Source organism: Sinocyclocheilus anshuiensis, unplaced genomic scaffold, assembly GCF_001515605.1.
Source record: "Sinocyclocheilus anshuiensis isolate Anshui unplaced genomic scaffold, SAMN03320099.WGS_v1.1 scaffold527, whole genome shotgun sequence".
NCBI lineage: Eukaryota > Metazoa > Chordata > Actinopteri > Cypriniformes > Cyprinidae > Sinocyclocheilus > Sinocyclocheilus anshuiensis.
Genome location: NW_015548227.1, coordinates 1,091,947 through 1,098,888, shown reverse-complemented (window position 1 = coordinate 1,098,888; position 6,942 = coordinate 1,091,947). Strand labels below are relative to the sequence as shown.

The window sequence follows — 6,942 nt, the reverse complement described above, 5'->3', positions numbered from 1 at the left end:
TACTGTTTTATGGAGTAACGCAATATTGTAATGCATTACTTTTAAAAGTAACTTTCCCCAACAATGGAAATAGGCCTATTAGTTGGATCTTAATTCAAATAGAACCATCCACAAAAGTGGTTGACTGTGCATATCAAAATTAAATGATACTACGTTGCATATGTGTGTTAGCTTTGCATTTTGCCCAAATCCTTTAATTTCTTGGTTGTAATGAAGTGTGCTGGTCTGGAGTGACGCAGCGCGTGGCTCGCCCCTGCTCTTCAGGTCTGGAAACCCCGCGCGCGCGGACCTGCCAACGCCCGGCGCAGAGAAACAAACAGAAAGGATACGGTGGGTGCCAATGACGCTCAAAATATTATCAACGTGTTTTTTTCTATAACCAATATCAGCGCTCGACTTCGTGCAGTGTCGAATTATGAATATGTACGGTATGAGTATATGTATTTTAAATGGGTATTTAACGAATTAAACGTGATAAAAGGCACCGGAGGGCAGTTAGCACAGGCGGCTAGCTGAGGCTGAGGAGAACCGGTCAGGTTTTACCACAGGCGCTTTAACAATTATTATCATGCTATTGTATTACGTAATTTAAGGTTTATTTTAATATAATAGTTAATTTATGTCGGTATTAAATATAAAGCCGTTTCTGGCTTTCAATCTGTCATCCGTTGCAGTCGCCTGTTGACGGCGGATAACTCATAAATTTATATTTTCATATTTGCGTATTATAGCTAATTTGCATTAAATGCTGATTGAATTATAAAGGGATTGCGCAGTGCATGTTTGCTCAGTTAAAATTGGTTAAAACAGCATCATTGGAAACTGAGAAAAGCTGTATTTATGTGGCATTGAATCTTGAGTTTGTTTAGCATGGATGACACTGTCAGGATTGTGTTATTGATCTCGACATATTATAGACACACACACATAGCGTGTATGTATGTATGTATGTATATATATATATATATATATATATATATATACACACACATGCAATAATCATATAGGGTCATGTTATAGCACTAATTTCATAAAGTTTGAGTGGTTCTATTGGGTTCTTCTCTCTCTCTAACACATGCATTATATCTATTGTCCATGTCTTTTTTTTAGTATTGTTATTGACTTGTCTGTAGGATGTGAAAATTAAAAGAAGAGCACTCCGTATTACTGATATTTAAATCCATGTTGCTGTTTTTGATTTCTCCTTGTAGACTGAATGGTGTGAAATAGTAAAGCATTACTGCCTTTCAGTCTCGGATTAATTTGTGTGGTAGAGGACGACACAGCATAATTTTTACTTGCATCATTATGTATTTTGCAGCAAGTTCTCTTTCACTTCTGGTCATTGAGGAAATGTTTTTCCTGCCACAAATGAATCGTTAAACTATCACAGGAAGAAGGCAGGACTTGCATGAAAAGAATGGACGAATCCAGCTAGAACTAATTCTATATTTAAATAATGTTTTACTAATATTCTTACTGTAAAGGTTCATTAATGTTCTATTGATAAATAGCACCATTTGGTGGGTCTCTAAAGAATAGCAACCGACAACAGCTTAAGTAATCTATTTAATATGTTTGGTGGATCATTACTTATGTTTTTACATAACAGCCGTTCGTTTTCAAGTGAGAAATGTGTAGCTAAACAATTAGACAGGTTAACAAAACTGATTGGCTCACGTTTACATTATTAATATTGCTAATTCAATTCAAGATTATTTGTATAGTGCTTTTCACGATACAAATCATTGCAAAGCAACTTTACTGCAAATTAAGTTTCTACAATATTTAGTAGTAGCTAATCAGTAGGGCTGGGTTTTGACTAGGGCTGAACGATTTTGGAAAATAATCTAATTGCGATTTTTTTTTACCAATATTGCGATTGCGATTTAATATGCAATTATTTTTTAAAGCTCTTTATGTTCTGTGTTATTCAACAAAGACGAGCTATAAATCATTGTATAGTATGACCAACACACTATTATAGATAGATTAAACATAAATGTTATTTTCTGTAGGCCAGGCCTATATGTTACGATGAAATTAGGTGATGCATGAATTGATATGAATTACATTTTTATTTAAGAACTACAATCACAGAATATTGACTGATTTGTTGAACTTCCAACCTTGTAAGCATGTAATAATTATGTTTAAATAAGCCTGGTGTAAACATTAATATGAAAGGCAGTAACAAATCACACAAACTAAAGTAGATTGCAGAAATATAAAAACAATCTGTTGCTTTACCACACTACTTTAGGTAATTCAAAGTCACTGTCATAAACATATGTAAACATGTGGACTGCACTAAACACTGTCTGTTAACTTTAGACCAGTGGTTCTCAAATTTTTGTAGTCGCACCCCCCTTTAAACCTATAAAAAAATCTGTCCCCCTTTCCCGAATCCCCATTCCACCTCAGACTACCAAATAAATTCACTAAGGTTTTGACACAAATTTCACGATTCAATTCGATTCTCATTCACAAGCTTGCGATTCAATTCGATTACCGATTCGATTCAGTATCGATTATTTTGGATACATATCAGGTGCACTACAGTACATGCCAACCTTTCTCAAGGAAAAAAAAATCTCTCAACTAATGCTGTAAAATATACATGAGAGTCAGTTGGTACTACATTACTATAATATTGAAGGTTAAAATTGACTGATTTGTAGGCTAATATACAACTGCTAAAATTACACTTGAAGTTTTTTAAATAATAAAGTTAAAATTAGCTACATAATAATACTTCTACTTCAATTCGTTTTTGAAATATAAACATTGAAATGGTGGCTGTCAAAAACTTGATGGATTTATTCAAACATAAATGAAACATTGAAGAACAGTAAAAATTATAATGAATATGTTATATGGTGCATATATTTAGCAAAATGCCCCTCTCTACAATAAATTTTTCTAGCTTACTAATGAGTTTATGGTCACCGAATATGTTTTTCTGAGGTAAATGTGACGTTACGTGACATTGTTTACAAGCCGTTATATTGACGTCTTTGCGCGGCTGAAACACTAATTGAGAGATTACATGAGACAGGATAAGGATTGTAAAGTTGTACTCTTTCCTTCGGATGTTTAGTCATGATTATTTTGTGCTGAAACTGGTATTGATGTGGAGGAGATGATCAGTTCACATGCGCCTTGCGCTGCCGCTTTTGCTGAACTGAGGTGCGCTACAGCAATCTGTCACTCCACATTAAACAGCGCCAAAACGGCATTTATTTTTTAAATACTGCAATACAATGGATAGAATTTGAAATCTGGGACTTTGTTTCATATTAAAAGTACCAAAGCACAATGCTTATTGCGATATATTGGATGGGAGGTGCCCTTTAATGTTCCATCCATTAACTGAAAACAGGCTAGAATAATCGATTCTTGGGATTTAAGAATCGATATTGTTCCGTAAAAACGAGAATCAATTAAAATCGAGATATCGATATTTTTTACCCAGCCCTACTAATCAGTGGTGACTGTCAGTTAATGTACATATTAGAGGTCGACCAATTGATCGGCCGGCCGATTAATCGGCCGATTTTGGGCATTTCTTAATTAATTGGCGTCGGCCGATTGTGCTGCAAATTAGGCCGATTTTTAGGCAGGCGCATCTGCGGGCAGCTAAGCGTTGTTGTGGAACGCCGGAGAATCTCTCTGTCTGGCTGCGTGAGAGATGGAGCAGCTCACACTCTGCAGGCGCTTCTTGTTCACACACAGCTTCAGCTCATGATGGCAGGGCAAAACAGACCGTTTCAAAAGCGTAGTTACGTTTTACCCTACTAGAATTGATGCCGGAACGTTATCATATTCAACACTATTAACAGCAATTATTATATGATGCAGTCAATCTTATAGCAAAATGTGGTAGTTCTGTATGTTGTTTCATGGTTGGCATCATCTGAGGTCCTCTGAGGGGTTGGCATCATCTCTTCTCAGGTGTTCTGGATCCAGACTGAAGCTTGTATAAATCCTAGTTGCAAAAACAGAGAAACAAATAGAGACATAATTAGCGTAGCTGCTGTTCCAACCAAGCAAAGTTGATTTGTTTAACCCAGGCTAAAGAATAATAATGTGCATTAATATTTTAATGTGCAAAATATTTATAGTACATTTCTATTGCAAAACTCAATTATTTTGAGTTAATGACTTTTTTCTTGAAAAAAAAGATCTCAGAATTGTGAGAAAAATGTCAGAATTGCAAGATATAAACTCAGAATTCTGACTTTTTTCCAGTGCAATTCCGAGTTTACATTTTGAAGTTCTGTGTTCATATCTGAATTGTGAGAAACAAAGTCTGAATTGTGAGATAAAAGTTTCAATTACCTTTATTTTTTTTAATTCCATGGTGGAAACCGGCTTGCATAAATGTCAGGCTAATTAAAGGAAATGTATTACTGTGCAAATGTAACTCTGTGTATTGATATCTTTCATAAAAAAGCAATACTGGACTTTCGATTCCATTTAACCACGGTGCTTTTAATTATTTTATTTGTGGATCATCATATAAATAGCTTTAAATGCATAGTAAAATGATTTGAAATATTTTCCACCCCAAAAAGCAGGGTGGATTTGGGGAAAAAGAAGAATTAGATGTGAGGCTAATTCAAAGTATAGGCTTGTCCAGATGTACCCTGGTTTTAAAGAGCATGGATTTACTGTCTAGGTTTGCACATGAATCTGGATTATATTGCTTTTCTCAGTCTAGTGCTTGAACTGAACTGAGTTTTGGCCTTTATACAGTTATTTCCAGTACACAACTCGCCACTCACATTTTGCCCTCATGGAAATGTGCCGATCTGATTGCTCATGGTGTCAGCGGGATTGTGAAATAAATTGATGTATGTCATGCAGTTTTGAGCATGTGAGTTTTGTAGATTAATCCTTTTCTGAGGATGTATAATGCTTATAAACACAATACAACTGCAGTCTCATATCTAGTTTAAATTAATTACGATTCTGATAAGAGTTTGTGTTAGACAGGTGACGGCACCCACCAGATCACTGTACTTTTGTTTGTGGGTTTTCCACTGATGCTAGAATGAGGTCAGGCCTTGCATCTGCAGATTGCGGTCTGCGAGGGGAAGGAAACAGCCGGGATGGGCTTCCATCTCCTTGTCCTGACCATCTGTGAGCTTGAAGGCTCACCCGTTTACTGCTGCATAGCTCTGCAGAAGCTTAGCTGCTGCTCAGGCGTAACGCAAACAGCAGGAAGTGGTTCTCTTTCCCCTGCTTCCCCTCCGCACACCAGAGGAAAGAGATATTGCCGTATTGTTCTTTTCTGTCCCCGTGTGTCCTCTCCACATGCTTGGGGTCTGTGTTGTGTGGATAGTGGTTTAGCATACTGACCCGCTGTGAGAGAGATGTGCTAAAACCAGTGACGTTATGCTTGAGTTTAAAGCTGCAGTGACCCACAATCAGACCAGGGGAGGGGCCGTCAGAGAGGGGGAAGTGTCCGTGTTTAAATGTGAAATATATCAGAAATAGGGGTTAAAACTTTTGTTCTTGCTTATCCTTCATTCTTTGTTTGCTACTGGTTGATGAAATTTTATTCCACTATATTGTATGTACTTACTTTTGTTCAGTTTCACTTGTCAATTTGACTGATGAGATTTAAAGGGTTAGTTCACCCCAAAATGAAAATTCTGTCATTAATGATTGCTCATGGTGTCAGCGGGATTGTGAAATAAATTGATGTATGTCATGCAGTTTTGAGCATGTGAGTTTTGTAGATTAATCCTTTTCTGAGGATGTATAATGCTTATAAACACAATACAACTGCAGTCTCATATCTAGTTTAAATTAATTACGATTCTGATAAGAGTAGTAAGGACATCGGTAAAACAGTCCATGTGACATCAGTGGCTCAACTTCAGTTACTTATGTTTTCATGCTCGAATTGCATGTATTCTGACAGCGCTGCACAAACTTGCGGCGCTATCTGCTTGTTAACCAGGGTTCAAAATCCAAAGCGCGAGGAAAATCTGCGCTGAACCAGTGTTACTCGTCAGTTGCTCAGTCACATTTAAATGAATTTTTACAAGGCATATGACAATGCGATACGTACAACGTATTCGTAATGAGACTCATTTATAAATCTGCTGTTGTCAACAAAAAGAAGCATTGAGGTCTTCCTGCGCATTTCCGCCAAAATAAAAGTTGAGAAAAAGCAAGAACTCCATCAACATTCATAAATGTTAGAATTGCCAAGGTGTTCGTAGAGGGCCGAGTGTTAAATATTTTTAAATTGTTGTTTTGTAATTGATTTTTTCTTTGAAAAGCAAAACAAAACAGTAAAAAGAGCATTTTGGCTATTTAATTTATGCAATGGTGAAAAAAAATGGGCAAAATACATGGGGGCCCAGTGTTTCATTTTGTTCGGCTTCGGCCAAGAATTTTCATTTCGGTGCATCCCTACTTCAAAGATTTTTACATACTCAAAGTTATCAAGACAGTGTTGCGAAAGGTAATCAGTGGAAGTGTAATGTGTCAGAACTCATAAGAATTACAGTGACAACTCTATATACAAACAAAACATGAGGGCTCGTATCATAAAAGCTTCAAAACTCTGCTGTCTTTTGTCACATCCTTGTCTTTATTTTTCATATTGCCTGCACATAATTTTGCCGGATTCAGCAGCAGAACACTATAAATAAACGCATAATTGCTTACTTTATGTCCTTCGTGTTTACTTCCGTATGACAGCGTGCTGCGCAAGTGTTGCCAAATCCACAGTTTCCCCGTGGAATTAGGCTACTTTTCCACTGTTGCCGTGGGATGTTTTTCAACTTCGTGGGTCGACGCGACCCCACTAACACGATATTTATCCCCCTGAACATGGTTGTGCTAGTTTTGACTAGTTTTGAGAAGCAATTGGGCGGATTTTGTTGTGTAAACCTGGAAACCCTGTTCGTATTGTTCTTTTGC

The 6,942-nt window shown here is 36.8% G+C and overlaps 1 protein-coding gene across 3 annotated transcripts in view; it reads left to right on the top strand.

Moving 5' to 3' along the window:
* The first annotated feature begins 190 nt into the window (after positions 1–190).
* The window catches only part of LOC107654444 (cell division control protein 42 homolog), a 17,685-nt gene continuing 10,933 nt past the window's right edge, over positions 191–6,942 (top strand). Inside the window, exon 1 of one of the 3 annotated variants that reach the window (XM_016441509.1) lies at positions 191–330. The gene's annotated coding sequence lies outside the window, so the exon portion shown is untranslated. The remainder of the gene's footprint in view (positions 331–6,942) is intronic. The other 2 variants (XM_016441508.1, XM_016441507.1) reach the window with 2 other exon arrangements.